Genomic DNA, 15,912 nt, shown 5'->3' on the forward strand with positions numbered 1-15,912 from the left:
AATTTCAGCCTTCATTTAAAAAATAAATAAAATAAAACTAAATTTCTAACCCCCAGGGTTACAGAGGAAAGCTGGAAAATATGAACCATAAAGCCTCAGAAACCAGAACGCAAATAGAAAGAATGCATTTATTGACTTAATCATGAGTTCAAAAAATAATCTCACATGCATCTTTTTATTTTATCATTACTAACATAAAGGAACCAGGGCCTAACTCATGATTTTTTTTAATCCTTGGGGTTGTCAGTCCTGCTAACCAAATAATCAGTCAGTAGGGAGTTGTTCCCTTCATGTCTTCCCTTCAAGTTGCCCTTATGAAAAAAGTGTGAGTGGAACTATGACCAGAAGCTGGTGAGAGGTCAGGGACTGCCTGGAATTACTCTCAAAGCCCAGGAGGAAGAGGGCTGTGCGGGACTCTTGCTGCTGAGGAATAGGACTGTAGTGAAGCCCAGTAGTGCCAACCCCAAACATTCATAATTCACTAGTCAAGCCCCCCAAAGACCATTCAATACAAAAAATCAACTTGGGGTTCTTTATATTTACCTTCTGACTCTTTTAAAAAAATTCTTGGGGTTTCTGTTTTCAAGCATATCACCACAGTCATAAAGGCTAGGAGCTTTTTAATGAAAAGAGAGATTCTGACATAACCCCATGACAACAGGAGCAAGGACTTTAAGATTAACACCAACTAACATAAGAGTTGGCAAGATTGGAAGCCCGAGCCAAGGGCTCAAAGGTCTATTTGCAGACTCTAATATTTGGGCTGCGGAAGCCTGAAGCCAGCATGTAGATTGAAGGTTTCCTCTGCAAGTATTGGAATTAAATGTTATAGTAAAAACCAGATCCCTGAAGAGGGAAGACTAGTTGTCTGGTGTGTGATAACCAGAGGCATTGAAGGAGGGGAAACTGAGGCTGAAGTGCTCTTGATGAGGATGCAGGAGAGGTGACTTTAATCCAGGGCCACATAAATACCTAGATAGATGAAATCAGAGCTATCCAAGTATTGTGACAACACCTACAACATAACAAAAACATTGGGGTCAGAGGAAGGGAGCAAGAGCCCTGTCATGTCGACGGGTAGTTAACCGACAGCAGAGTTGACAACCTAAGTGCCAAGTCTCATATTCTTGGTCTCATTCACACATGCTGTTTTAGTGGCTTTCCTTTATCACCTAAACAAACTCAAATAGTCTCTGGGGAAAAAAAGGCAACATGTGTTTTTTGTGTGAATTAGATAATCCAAATAAAAACTGGTTATTTTTTCTGACAATTTTGAAATGTTTCACAAATAATTTGGGGGAGAGGAAATGTTCAAAATGTTTCTCGAAATGTACTCCAGTGTTAACAGTACTGTCAGTATTCTCTATCCTATTTATAGGGAATACCTTCTTATCCTGATACTATCTAGGGGTAAAAAAGGTAAAAGAGAACCTTGTAAAGGCACCCCCGTCAGACCTTATTGGATCTCCCTTGCTCACTTTGGATAGCACCATACTCTGAAGAGGCTTATTGGTGCTACTCAGCGTGCCCAAGGGTTGCAGATTCAGGCCCATGGGTTTTTTTCATCTTCAAAGTGCTTTCCAATTATTAACTCATTAGCCCTCCCAATACACCTGTAAGGTATGTGTTATCACCATTTTACAGATAGGTTAAATGATTTGCCCGCCACATCAGTGGCGAACTGGGATTAGACTTCAGTAGTTCCTGGTTCTTAGTCCTGTCTCCACTCATTGGACTATGCTGCTTTTTATATCTCTTCATTCCTCCTTTACATCATCTCTATGATACTGCACATTTCGAAGTTTGCTATTTAAACATATGAAAAATAAACCAGATGCTGCAACAATACTATTTTCATTATACACTTCCCAAAGCATGATGAACCTTTTAAGACTATTAAAAGGTAATCTTTTTTCACAAAAACCATATCTATAAAATGATTAAGCAGATTTCTTTCCAAGAAAAGTGCAAACTTTATTCAGTATTAACTTTTATTATAGGCATGTAAAATGTATTGAACAATCAGAACAGGGTAGGCACATCTCAGAGCCAAGCTCCACCTCACCCCCTTTTTTGCTTCTAAAACAGTGTAAAACAAAATGCATAATAATGCTAATTAAGATGAAACATCATGTCTCAGCTTGATGTGTTGTCAATGAGTCTTACTGTGAGTGTTTTGGTGGTGGGTTTTCTTTTCCCTCCACATTTACATTCCAAACTGAACAGAACATTCTTTAAACTAAATCTGTGCACTTATAATACACAACTCTGGGAAGCACTGTACCCTTTTCAAGAGGATAATGATAGTCTCACTCTCTAAACAAATTCTCCCTAAAGATTACAAAGAGAAACATTAGAGCTGAAATCAATCTTAGCAGCATGTATGGTGATGGTACCTTGTTTTTGCTAAAAGGCAGAGGCTGTGTTGGACTCTTGAAATCTATACCTTTATTAACAAGCACTACACTCTAGCTTTTAGAGTTCTCTCTTATACAACAATGTGTACTTATTTAAAGGCATCTATTCCTTTTAGCCCCCCCATATGCAAATTAGCATGCAGAGTTATGAGAAACTTTCTTCTGACAAATGCTAATTTATTCATTTTCTGCAGATTGTTGTAAGCAATGTGAATCACCTGTAATGTGAAACTGGCAAATGTATTGCATGCAATCTTACCTCTTTCTGTCCTTTTCTGCTTGTCTTTCGATTGTACACTATGGCTTTCTGTTCCAGCTAGTGGCAAATGATATTTTATCAACATTTTTCAAAACTCTATAATGTTAAAACTATAGGGAACATACCCAATCTTATAGGTATGCTACTAAATTATTCTTTAATTATGACTCTTTATATATGGTCCTGGTCCTGCAGCTACTCCACATAAAGGAATACTGTTGACTTCAATGGGACTACATGACAGGGCTCTGTGTGTGTGGACTATAGATCATCTGGTTTTTCAGAATGTGTGGATACTGAATTAGAACTACTTCTAAATTATTAAGAGTTGGACATTGTGCTTAGAGCTGACTGGGTGGTGGAAGGGAAGGGAGCTTGTACAAACAATTTTTTTTGAAAATTTCCCCCATTTCTTTTTAATTTAATTTGCTTCTGCACTCTCGTCCCAGGTTGAGAAATGGATTTTGCCTCCCTGCCCACTCACCTGGGTAGTCTGGTTACTACTATAGCTTTGTGTGAGTGAATTGAAAGTCACTCTGCCTTTTAAAAACTACAGCAATATGCAGTTCTAAGTGATCACTAAGCATTTCAACTTTTTGAACTCTTCCACTCTGAGGAAACACTTTTTTCTAGAACACTGAAGACATTTTTCTGAAAATCTTTAAGCGTCTGTCAAATAGTAATCATCTGCTCAATGTATTTGATAAACAAGCAAACCAAAATCATTTCCCCAATACTTTAGATGCTAAAAATATCCTGTTAATCTTGAATGCAAAGCTATCCTGCCAAATACTTCAAAAATAACTGATAAAAATTCTGAGTTGGTTTGAAATGGAACAGTGACATTGATTGTGAAACTTTTTAAGCATAAGGAGAGGGCTTAAAACGTTGGTTTGTAGTTATTTCAGAGAAAAGCATGAATGAATGTATCATGCATCATAGGATCCAAAACTGCATTGCATTATGCACGTCTGGATAAATTCTGCCATCAGTTACACCAGCATAAATTTGAAGTAACTCCATTAAAGTCAGTGGAGTCCCTTCAACTTTCCACTGCTCTGAGTGAAAGCAGTATTTGGTCCATAATGGGCCTGATCCTCCATTGACTTTGTGTGGGCATTTACACCTGTCTATACTGGGTGAAGCTTTTTACATCCATTCTGAACTCACTTTCACAAGTGTAAAGGACTACACAAAGTAGAAAGGCAGTGGACAGTTAGGCCCAGAGCTCTTGGCCTTTGGCTCAGATCCTAGACTACAGTCAGCACAATTCAGGGGGAAGCTGGAGGGGCCATCCGAAGACAAAGGTCACTAGATCAGACTCTGACACCTTAAGGCTACTTTAGTTCACCGTGGCTGCTAATAGCCTCCAATGTGCTGTTCCAGTAGCTGTGCATTGCCAGGGCATAGAAACATCCTAGCTACAGTCTGTGCTATGGGAACAAGAAGTGAGGTAGTGCAGGAGCCACTGTGTATGGCAGCTTGGGATACACTGCCTCAGAATTCTCCCACACGGGGGAAACTCTCTAACTGCTATTTAAGCCAGGTTTTAGGCCAACTTAGTAGCCAGAGTAGCACAAGGAAACATTAGCAGAGTGCAGGATCTAGCCCTCTCACTACTTTTACAGTGGTTTGTTAGGCTACCAGTTCTGTGAAAACAACATGATGTATTATGTCATTAAGCTCACAAAACTAAAGCCTGTTTTTCTTTAAACATAAAGAACACCTGTACACATCTTAAAATATGAAAATACCATAAAAGGTTTTGGGGGAGCTTGAAAAGTATCTACAGTAATGAACTGCTTGCCTGTTCTGAAACTGGAGGGAAAATGAAAGGTGGAAATGATCTTCACTGAAGAATATTTTCCACTGGGGACTCCACTGGCATTCAGTTGTCTCATTTAATTATCACTTTCCTGATCCAACCATTATTCATGAGCTGCTTCTTGTTCTTAAAGAGCTCTGAGCTGTGCTTGCCAATATTATGGCATATTATGAAGCACAGTTATGCAGCAAGGGGGTTGGGGTGATAATGCATTGGTCTACACTGCTGGCATGTTTTCTATTTGAACTCATCAGCTGCCAGAAGAATGCAGAGCTCTTTATTCAAAGCCAGAAAATCAAATGGGTTTTCAGCTTTGTGCACTATTTGGCTAGCATCACATTCTTTTGCATTATTTAGGTAGAATGTAGACCATTCAATTTGCATAGCACATAAGCAGTATGAATCATTTGCATGGGATTTACACTAGTTTCCATGTGATTGCATTCCCGTCTGTAACAATGGTGAAAGAAATGCACAGAAAGGAAAGTTCCTAACAGACATAAGCAGCACCCGCTGGAGTAGTTTTGAGATTAATATTGATTGGCATTGGTTTTATGCAGACATGAAGCTGAAGTATATTCATCTTTGTTTCTTCGTGCCCCCTTTGCCCAAATTAAGTGCATAGTTTTTTAGCAGAATTATCTAATGCAAATTTACTAGGTCTGGATCTCTCTCTCTCTCTCTCTCTCTGTCCAGGGTAATGATAGTCATTAATAGCTAAAGAAAAAAAATCTGTTCGCCTAAATATTCCTCTAACCATGTCACAGCTAATTTAAAGAAAAAATGTATAATTTCTGTTCTAAACCATTGAATTTAGTTTATAATAGAAATAATCCTGAGGGAATTGGTCATTAATGAAGTTAACAACCGGTTTGTTTGAGTGTTATCTGCCCTTGGCTTCACCCCAGGCCATTAAGTCAAAAACCATCACTTGTTAATAATGACTGATTTTTTTTAAAGTACTGCTTAAATAGTGATCTGGGGTTGATAAGCATTTAGATAAACTTAAGAACACATTTAAGGGTTTTTTTTTGTTTTTGTCAGCAAACAACATTAACACTCTTTAGAACTTTTTATCAGGCATGAAAAGTATAAGCAGAATGTAACAGTGGGTCTGATTCTCCTCTCACATCAGTTCTACATAAATGCAATCTCATAGAGAAGCAAAGCTAGTCCCAATTTACATGGACATGAGAGACAAATCAAACCAGTGTCTGTTATTCATTATAGATCAAATGTTCTTCTCACTCCAAATTATCATGAAGAAGGGCTCGATGTAAGCGCAAAAGCTTGACTCTCTCACCTACAGAAATTGGTCCGATAAAAGATATTACCTCACCTGTCTTGTCTCTTTACTATTCTGGGACAACCATGGCTACAACAGCACTGCATCCAAATTATCCTGTAAGATCCCCAAAGTTCACTGAGTTGAATGGAAAAAAAGAGATAATTTAACACAGAGGACCAAAATTAGACATTTGGAAACCAGGTGTAATTCCCTTAAATTTGGAGTTGTCAAAAGAATGGCAAACAGGTCTGAATTTGGCCTTGAATAATACATTACCTGAATATGTATTATGTGCAAAAGCCTACAGAAGTCACTCAGATCTTTTAGTGACTTCACTGGGAGCAGGAGCAAGGCCTACAGGTGTGATGAGATGATTATGTTGTAGGTATGATCACTGCAGCATTGGTGCTGTCGCCCAATAGCTCTGGCAGAGCACTCACCAATGGTCTGTGAGCCTCGTAGCACCAATGACTGCCCTCTCACAGAGGCCCTGACTAGTAGAGCATACCTGTTCCCTGATTGGCCCAGGCATGCTATTAAGGGTCTAGGGAAAACACCTGCTGCCTATCTGTATACTAAGGTAGATCCCTGATGTGTTGTTAAGCCAGACCTTGCCTAGTTCTTGTTTTCTTGCCTTGGTCCTGCCCTGCACCAAGCCTTGTTCCAGGTAATTCAGTTCTGACCCTTGGCTCTGGCATCTGGCTTGTGACTCTGGTTCTGACCCTACCTTTCCTTTCCTCGTGCTTGACTCCTGCTCTGACTGCCCATATGCTGATTCTTGATATGCTTGATTGCCCTAATATGCTTTATCATAGCTCTATACTAGTATTATATATTTAGATATGGGCTGAGGATCATATGCCAGATTCTAATATCCATTTTAATTTGATGAAACTATTGCAGAATTACCTCAGAGTAGGGCTTGGCCCAGCCCCCTTAGTCAAAGTTGTAATTGCCTACTCTAGTGGTGCATTGAAAGAGCAACTGCAGCCACTCCACGCCACTTGAACAGATAGCAAACCGGTATCCCTAATCAGTTGTGCATCCCATCATCCCTTACCTGGCCTGTCCCTGCCATGTCAGCCTAAACTGCAGGGTATGCATGACCAGAATAGAGCCCTTTCTCTCTGGAGCATGAAAAGTATATGGAAGTCCCACTGAATGGCAGGTCTAAGGACTCGTAGAAGGGTTCCATTCCTGCCAAACCTATTGTCCCCTGAGTAAGCACTTGCAGGACTGAGGTTTGTGTTATGTAGTGTATCTGCTGCTTTTTATAATAAGATGTATATCGAGCCATGACATCAAGATTTTTTCTAGGTATTTTTCCACTTGATACAGTTGTCAACTGAATAATGCATGATTATCCCTGCCACTCCCTAAAATGATCCAGTGTCTGAATCTGTTTCAATCCCTGTGTTTTTGTATTTGTCCACCTTCCTACTACTGTTTGTAAATATGATTGAGTTGGCAATGTTTAAGTTGGTAAATTTTGGAAAAGATAATAGCTATATGAAGTTCATATTCAGTTTATTTTACTATGTTACAATCAGTTGTGTATATATTCCTTCTGTTTCTCCTTGCCTTAGGTATTTTTCCACTTGATACAGTTGTCAACTGAATAATGCATGATTATCCCTGCCACTCCCTAAAATGATCCAGTGTCTGAATCTGTTTCAATCCCTGTGTTTTTGTATTTGTCCACCTTCCTACTTCTCCATGTTGCTATTTACTTCTTCCTAAATTGCTTCTTTAACTTAAAAGCATATGAATTACTTACGTAATTAAAGTGCCACAAAACTATCATTTTTAAACAATCCACTGTTCAATTTTGTAAATATGATTGAGTTGGCAATGTTTAAGTTGGTAAATTTTGGAAAAGATAATAGCTATATGAAGTTCATATTCAGTTTATTTTACTATGTTACAATCAGTTGTGTATATATTCCTTCTGTTTCTCCTTGCCTCTTTAAATCTGGGCTGTTATCACTGATTTCAGAGGATGTGGGGGTTGGTTGGTGATGGGGAGAGGTCTCTTTTTAAAAAAAAAAAAATGCTGTGCAGCAGAAAATGAAGGCTTTCCTGGTCTGCATCCCTGTTATTTCACCTTTGTTTTCCAATTGTTTTATGCTATTCTTCTATTTTGTGTACTGATGTAAATTACTTCCATCTTCTCATATAACTCCCCTGGACCTTATAGGTTTCATTTCTCTACAGGTTGGTAACCTCTGGTGCACACAAAGTTAACGAAGTTTGGACCTAATCTTTCTCCCATTGATATAATGGTAACACCACCTTAACTCCAGTGGGATCAGGCCCCTTAGAATGACAACAAAATCAGAGGAGCAGACACTCACAGCTTCGGATGAGTTACCTTCTATCACCAGCAGCCTCCTCTGGTTCTTTCACACAAAAGAGGCCCATAATGTTTTTGATGATACAGAGATTGGCCTTCCATGCACAGTTCTCTTCCATTGTAAACAGTCAAGGCACCTTCTCTGGGAATGCCTCATTTCTCAACAGCATCTAAATGTTGGAGTATATATTATAGAAAAGTGGCCAGAGCCTGGGACTGGCCATGCTGTAGCCAGGGAAGCTCAGAGGTGGGGTGTGTGAGGGGGAGAATGGTGTCAGGGGACTGTAAGACACTTCTGTATTATCCAGATCTCAGGGTCACCTGGTGCCAGACCAATCCCTAGCACAAGCTAGAAACACCTTATGGTTGCTCTGTCTTCCACTCAGTCCCCATTTGCCATTCTGAGACCCCGGAGGAGGTCACAGCTCCCTGGCCAGATTACTGATATGTCCCCTAAACCAGAAGCTGCTACACTGCCCTTACACCATCCAAAGGTAATCACCATAGGAAAGATCCCCCAAAAGCTGGCTAAAAAGGCCTGAAGATGCTGCTGGAGTAGCACAAAGCCACTTTAGCAGGGGCAAAAATACAGCCCAATTTTTTTTATTTAGATCAGCATTAATTAGTTTAAAATAAATCTTATGAGAACTTTCCCTGTGGTATCCATCAAATTTTTTTTTCACGATGTTTGTCTATTCTTCCATCTTGAAGCACAGAAGTAGAAGGTTCATGGACATGCTCAGATTCCTATTTATTTTATTAAAATGATTTAAGATTTAAAATTAAAGTTATTAGCCTATTTACTTTTTGCAAAAGTTAATATTTATAAATTGTTTGCACCTTACATTTAGAGGTTAGCTATATGGAAATTGACAAGAATATTTTTTCATTATCTCTAGCTGTGCTAATTCATGGTAGTCTTTGAATCCCTGAAATAAGATGTTTTCTGAATTGGGGCATAGTTGAGGCTGACTTTTAGCCACAATCCTCGTATTCAGATTCTAACTCTACTCCCATTAACATCAATGGAACAATTAGGCCAACACTGAGCACTTTAAAAATCTTACCCTTAATATCTGGGCAGCTTGCAGCACACTGTCTGCAGATATATGGGCATGCTATTGTTGCACTTTTTTTCCCTCTTGTATATCATTTTATGGTAAATTACATAACATTTTAAAAAATACGCTAAAGAATGTTTAGGTTGCAAGGTTCTGTATTTAGAAGTTAGGAAATGCCAAAGCTGAAATTGCCTATATTCAACCTTAACTCCAGCTCCCTGAGGATATGCATTATGATACAGTCCTTAACTAAATGTGCACAGGTTGAACATTATTTTTTATTTCATTTTGGTTTCTGAAGGATACAAAAAATAAATTCTGTAGAATGCTATCATGCATAAGAGATGCATTCAATAAGGCAAATGCACCTTCTAGGATCAGATGGCTGTGGCAGAGTTCTATAAATACCTTGAAGCCTGAAGGAAAAAGTTAGAAAAAGTTATGAACAACTAAAAAGCCCATTTAGAATAGAAACCCTTGGGCAACCTTAACTATAGCTGTTGCTATGAGCTACAGCTATAATTATGATATGTTGAAATAGATGCAGTATACACTAGGGATGAGTCCAAAACATCCAGATCTGAATATCTCAAAGGGTACTAGAGAGGGGAAACATTAGAATTTGAACACAGTCCACATCCAAATTTTGCACCAGAACTGCTTCTATACAGTTTTGAACTAAATCCCCAGGTCCAAATTCCAGGGGCATTTTGTAATGTACAAAATCTGATCCTAAGCTTGCAGCTCAAGCATATCTCCATTTTGCATATTCTTGCATTTTGCATTTACTTACTTACTATAAAATGTCAATTTATCAGTCTAAAACAAAGCTGAACACCTGTCAGTTTGACATATCCTTTACTCTGGAAGTTCCAGTCATCCTCTACAACAGTCTTTTCCACATTCTGCTGGTTCACATCTCTTCTGCTTCTAACACCCTCTTTTTTAAATTGTAACTTATGTTGAAATGTATAAAAATATTTATTTCCCTTCCCTCCCCCCACCCCCAACTTGCTTCTTCAGGATAGTAGTTTCTAAGAAATAAGTGTTTATGGGTCCTATCCCAGAGAAAATTACTCCAATAGGAAAGGATTGATGACAGACCATGTTTTCTGAAAAACGACCCAATGCATCAAACTAAATTAAAAATGATAAACTGGGGAAAACACATGTATTAGGTTAGAAGTAGTTCAGCTACTTGACCTGGTTGGAATTCTTCCCCCTTCCCCATAAAGTTTTGACTTTTTGTCAAAAAAATTAAAACCCAACAATTTTCAAACTGAAAAAAAAATCAGAAAATTCAGTTTTCAGAAAAATATTAAGTTTTTAGGTTTTCTGTTTTCCAAAGAAAATTAAATATTTCCATAAAAAATCATTAGTTGAAAACCCAATCCACCCCCAACCCCTACAAATGAAATTTTTTGACCACATGTAACAGCTACTCCCACGGTTTACCTCCAAAGAATCATGTTGTTCCCACTGTACAATGCTGACTCCCTCAGTATCTGACATCCTGGACTGCAAATTCAGAACAGGCTGGTTTGAAGCAGAGGGACATTGCTCTTTGTCCATTTTCTACTTCTAACTGGTGTATTCTATTTTCCCTACCTGCTTCTTCCAACTATCATCTTCCTGTTTCCTTTACTATACCCCATACTTTACTTTTTCTTTACCTCACAAAGGCACAGGAATCCTCTGCTCTTCCAAGAAAGGAGCTTAATAGATTCCAAGGCCAGAAGGGACCATTGTGATGATATAAACTGACCTCCTTGATCTGAAAATTGTCAGTAATGGAGAATCCACCACAATCCTCGGTAATTGTCCTCATTGTGAAAACTGTATGCTTGTTTCCAGTGTGAATTTGTCTAGCTTCAGCTTCCAGAAATTGGATCTTCTTATACCTGTCTCTGCTAGAATGAAGAACCCGTTATTAAATATTTGCTCCCCATATAGATACGTAACCAAGGCTCTCCTTAACCTTCTCTCTGTAAAGCTACATAGATTGGCCTCCTTGAAGTTGTCACTATAAGGCATGCTTTCTAATCATGTAGTCATTCCTGTGGCTCTCCAGTTTATCAATATCCTTCTTGAACTGGACATAGTATTCCAACAGCAGTTGCACCAGTACCAAATACAGAGATAAAATAACCTCTCTATTCCTACTCAATATTCGCTGTTTATGCATCCTAGCATTAGCTCTTTTGGCCACAGCGTCACATTGGGAGCTCATATTCAGCTGATTATCCACAACAACTCTCACATCTTTCTTAGGGTACGTCCATACTACCCGCCCGGGTCGGCGGGTAGCAATCGACTTCTCGGAGTTCGATATATCGTGTCTCATCTAGACGCGATATATCGAACTCTGAACGCGCTCCTGTCGACTCCGGAACTCCACCACCGCAAACGACGGTGGCGGAGTCGACGGGGGAGCCACGGACTTCGATCCCGCGCCGTAAGGACGGGTAAGTACTTCGAACTAAGGTACTTCGAGTTCAGCTACGCTATTCACGTAGCTGAACTTGCGTACCTTAGTTCGAACCCCCCTAGTGTAGACCAGGCCTTAGTCACTGCTTCCCAGGATAGAGTCCCCCATAATGTAAGTTGTGGCCTACATTCTTTGTTCCTAGATGTATATATCTACATTTAGACATATTAAAATGCATATTGTTTGCTTGCACCTACTTTACCAAGCAATCCAGATCACTCTGAATCAATGACCTGTCATCTTCATTATTTACCACTCCCCCATTTTTTGTGTCATCTGCAAACTTTATCAGTGATTTCCCCCCCCCCCCCAGATAAAAATGTTAAACAATGTACAGCCAAGAACTGGTCCCTGCAGGACCCTACTGGAAACACACCTATTTGATGATGATTCCCTGTTTAAAGTTACATTTGAGACCTATCCATTAGCTAGGTTTTAATCCATTTAATGTGTGCCATGTTAATTTTACATCATTCTAGTGTTTTTAATCAAAATGTCATGCAGTACCAGGTCAAATGCCTTACAGTAGTCTAAGTATATTGCATCAACATTATTACCTTTATTAGTAAAACTTGTAATCTTATCTAAAAAGATATTAAGTTAGTTTGACAGGATCTATTTTCCATAAACCCATGTAGACTTGCATTAATTACATTACTCTCCTTTAAGTCTTCATTAATTGAGTCCTGTATCAGCCATCATTTTCTTGCCCAAGATCAATGTGAGGCTGACAGGCCTATAATTACCCGGGTTATCCAGTTTATCTTTTAAATAATGGGCATAACATTAGCTTTCTTCCAGTGCGCCAATGTGTATTGAAAAATCAACATTAATTGTCCAACAAGCTCTTCAGCCAGCTCATCTAAAACTCTTGGCTGAAAGTTAACAGGTTGCAAATGTCTAAACTTCAGTAGTTTCTGTTTAATATCCTCCAGATACTAATGGAATGGAAAGAGTATATCATCTACTTTTTTCTCAAATGCAGAACAGAAATATTTATTGAATACTCTTTTCTGCATTATCACTGATATGTCTACCATTTCCAATGGTTCAGGCCATTGTCAAAATTCTTTTATTTATATAAAATGTTTTATTTTGTTTATATATATATATATAAACAAAACAAAACAAAACAAAAAACTTCTTATTGTCCCTAACTCTGCTGGCCCTAGATTTCTTTTTGTATCCCTCTGCTTCTAAACAATTTCCTACAATTCCTAATTTATATTCATTACTATCAATTTCCCCTTTCATCTATTTGTTATATAACTTTTAACTTTTTTACAGCTGCCTTTACTTTCCCTCTAATCCAGATAGATTTTTTTTTTAAACCTGCACAGCCTTCTTTGTAAATTGTGGGATTATGGCTTTGGGGGCAGTATTAAGGTGTTATTTAATGATTCCCAGATATCATTCATATTTTTCTAATTAAATTCTTCCTCCTACCTGATTTGGGTCTTCACTGTTGTCAGCTTTGGGAAACTTGCCCTATTAAAATACCAAGTATATATATTTTACTGGTCTAGACTTTATTCTGTTTGCACATCATAAATGTGATCAAGTCATGATACCTTGTACCTAAACTATCATTAATTTTTAGTTCTGCAATTTAGTTCCTCTTTATCTCTTAGGACAAGGACTAAAAAAGAATTATCCTATGTTGGCTGCAACATTGTGAATTAGGAAATGATCATCTATAAAGTTCAGAATTTCCAAGGATGTTTTTAGCACTGGCAGTATGAGACTCCAGCATATGTCATTCATATTGAAGTCTTCCATGATCATGCAGTTTTTCCCCCTACACATTACAGATAGATGCATAAGAAGCCGATCATCCTGTTCCCTCGTGTGATTTGGTAGTCTGTAGCACTCATCAACTAATACCCAATCTTCTGCTTGATCTATTAGGACACTGATCCATAAACATTAGAGATTATTTTCTTCAGAGTTATCAGTGACTCCAAAATAGGTAATGCCAGTTTGTAGACCATAAATATGCCAGGAGTACATCTTTCAGTCACCCACTTAGCAACTTCTTTCTTCAGGCAAGGATTCTTTTACTAGACTCCTCTTCATTTTCCAAGCCTTCAGATGTTCTAGCTTCTTCAGTAGGAGCACCAGATGACTTGGGCACTGGTACTTGCTTTGGTTTTATATGCCTTCCAGACTAGTTCTGCCCCATACTCTATTGTATTTTATTTCCATGGTGAATGCTGGTCTGACCAATAATTACCTTGAATCCAGCCTCTTCAGCTACTAGTCATCATAAGTAAACAAAGAAAGGAGAAAATAAAATCACCATGTTAAAGTGTTTTCCCACTTGATACCTGCTTTTGTTCAAAGATATATTGAACGGACACTGCTATACAGAGGCCCACATACTGCAGTGACTGACACCTTGTGAATGCATAAAACAGATCATAATATAATCTTTTCAGGGGAAAAATGCCTTGAAAGCTGCCTAGCATTTCACATTTTTTGTAAACTATTTGCTTGAAGAAAAAAATGCAATTTTTAAACCTATTTCTTTCTTAATTATGAAAGATTTTGACAGTGGGATTGGAGGATTAAATCAACCATCTGTTCTTAAATGAAGTGAAATGTTGAAAAGAGTTGAGACCCACGCAGTGTAGCTAGAGATCACTTTTCATTCCACCCCAAAAAACTGAAGAAATCAGGTCTTTCTTTCTCTCTCTTTTAAAGAAAAACTCTGGTTATCTTGTCATGCATAATATATTACATCCATAGTTTCAAAAAACTAAAGTAATATAATTAAAAGTTTTCAATTACTGGATTTTTTTTCTAATTGATAACAAATTGTTGATACTTTTAAAATTGTTTCAATATATTAAAGATAGAATTCCCAAATAAACTAATACATTACTGAAAGTCTGACATGTAACAAATGATACACAGGCTATGTTGAAGTTCAAATAAACATAATGTGTTCCCTGTATATGCTTTGCTATCATTTTTAAGACAGCAGATAATTAAGAAATGAGGAAGAATTGTATAATTCAGTGAGTGAATTACAACTAAAGAATCTGTGGGAGAAGTTCAGATTCTTGAACCTCTTGACAATTCCCATGTAAACAGCTTTAAGATGCAAAATTGGAAGGAAAAAAGTCTCAAGTACCCCATGATTTATAAAGGGCATGGAATGTCTTGCATTCAAGTCATATCTGCTTGAGGCAGATGAGACTCGGAAATTATATTTCCCCAATCTTGCTGCTAGTGATGCAAGAAACAAATTTAGGGCTAGGGCATGAATCCTGCTCCCTGTGAATCCAACAGAAACTTGCCATTCATTTCTATGGAAGCAGTATTCGGCCTGTAGGTGCAATTTGTTTGACTATTTTCTATTCAATAATTCTTAATGAAGTAACTGAATTAGGCATAACTTGGTGCATCTTTAATGTGGTTAAGATGAATATATTTTATATGATTAAAAATGATAAAACTGTGTGGCCTTAAATATTGTCTTAAAAGATTTGTCAGCTACAGAGCCTTGGGAAAGGCACTTATGTGAGTGACTGTTCTAAAAGGCATTTTCTTTGTTCAATCTGCAATCCAAATATATTAATAATGTAGTATTGTTTTTCTTAACTTATTTTTAAAACATGCTCATTAAAAGTTCTTGAGTAAAGTAAAGCTACTATATTATATTATGTATGCACATATGTTCATGGCCAAATTTTGATCTGTTTTAAATTTTTAAACATTTCAAATCTGTAAACTGAGAAATTCCATTAACTTTGGTTATGGAATAATCCCTTCTTACAAAGGCTGAAAGATGGTCTTGTGGTTAAATGATGGGATTGGGACTCAAGTCTCTGTTCAGTTCTTGGCTTTGTTACAAACTTAATGTGTGACCTCGGACAAGTCATATGCCTCTTTCTTGTGCCTCTATTCCCCATTTAGAATAAGGGAATAATACTTTCCTACATTAAGAGGTTGTGGTAAGGAGAAATTCTTGTCTGTGAGGTGCTCACTGAAGTCCATATGTATGTATAGTAAGATGTAAATATATTTGATTGTCTGGAGCAGCTTCACAACAAGTAGCCCAATAATATTTGAGACCTTCCTCATAAGTTTGGAACACATGGTAAAACCGACCACCTCAGGTTCCTCAACTCAAACTCCGGGAGATAGAGATCAGTTTTGCACCATCTCCTGGAGTGTAACAGAAGTGAATTATATTAGATCAAGCTGAAGAAGTAA

At 37.9% G+C, this 15,912-nt stretch overlaps 1 protein-coding gene and 1 long non-coding RNA gene across 3 annotated transcripts in view; one reads left to right on the forward strand and one right to left on the reverse strand.

Moving 5' to 3' along the window:
- Nucleotides 1-2,676: 2,676 nt before the first annotated feature.
- On the reverse strand, nucleotides 2,677-6,200 carry LOC123372549. The gene is made up of 3 exons (XR_006580339.1): nucleotides 6,066-6,200; nucleotides 5,841-5,924; nucleotides 2,677-2,733 (listed from the first exon to the last, which is right to left on the reverse strand). It is a non-coding gene; the product is annotated as an uncharacterized LOC123372549 (long non-coding RNA).
- A 175-nt stretch (nucleotides 6,201-6,375) lies between these two features.
- The window catches only part of RORB (RAR related orphan receptor B), a 193,408-nt gene continuing 183,871 nt past the window's right edge, over nucleotides 6,376-15,912 (forward strand). Inside the window, exon 1 of one of the 2 annotated variants that reach the window (XM_045020891.1) lies at nucleotides 6,376-6,456. The gene's annotated coding sequence lies outside the window, so the exon portion shown is untranslated. The remainder of the gene's footprint in view (nucleotides 6,457-15,912) is intronic. The other variant, XM_045020892.1, reaches the window with a different exon arrangement.

This window comes from Mauremys mutica, chromosome 6 (assembly GCF_020497125.1).
Source record: "Mauremys mutica isolate MM-2020 ecotype Southern chromosome 6, ASM2049712v1, whole genome shotgun sequence".
Lineage (NCBI taxonomy): Eukaryota > Metazoa > Chordata > Testudines > Geoemydidae > Mauremys > Mauremys mutica.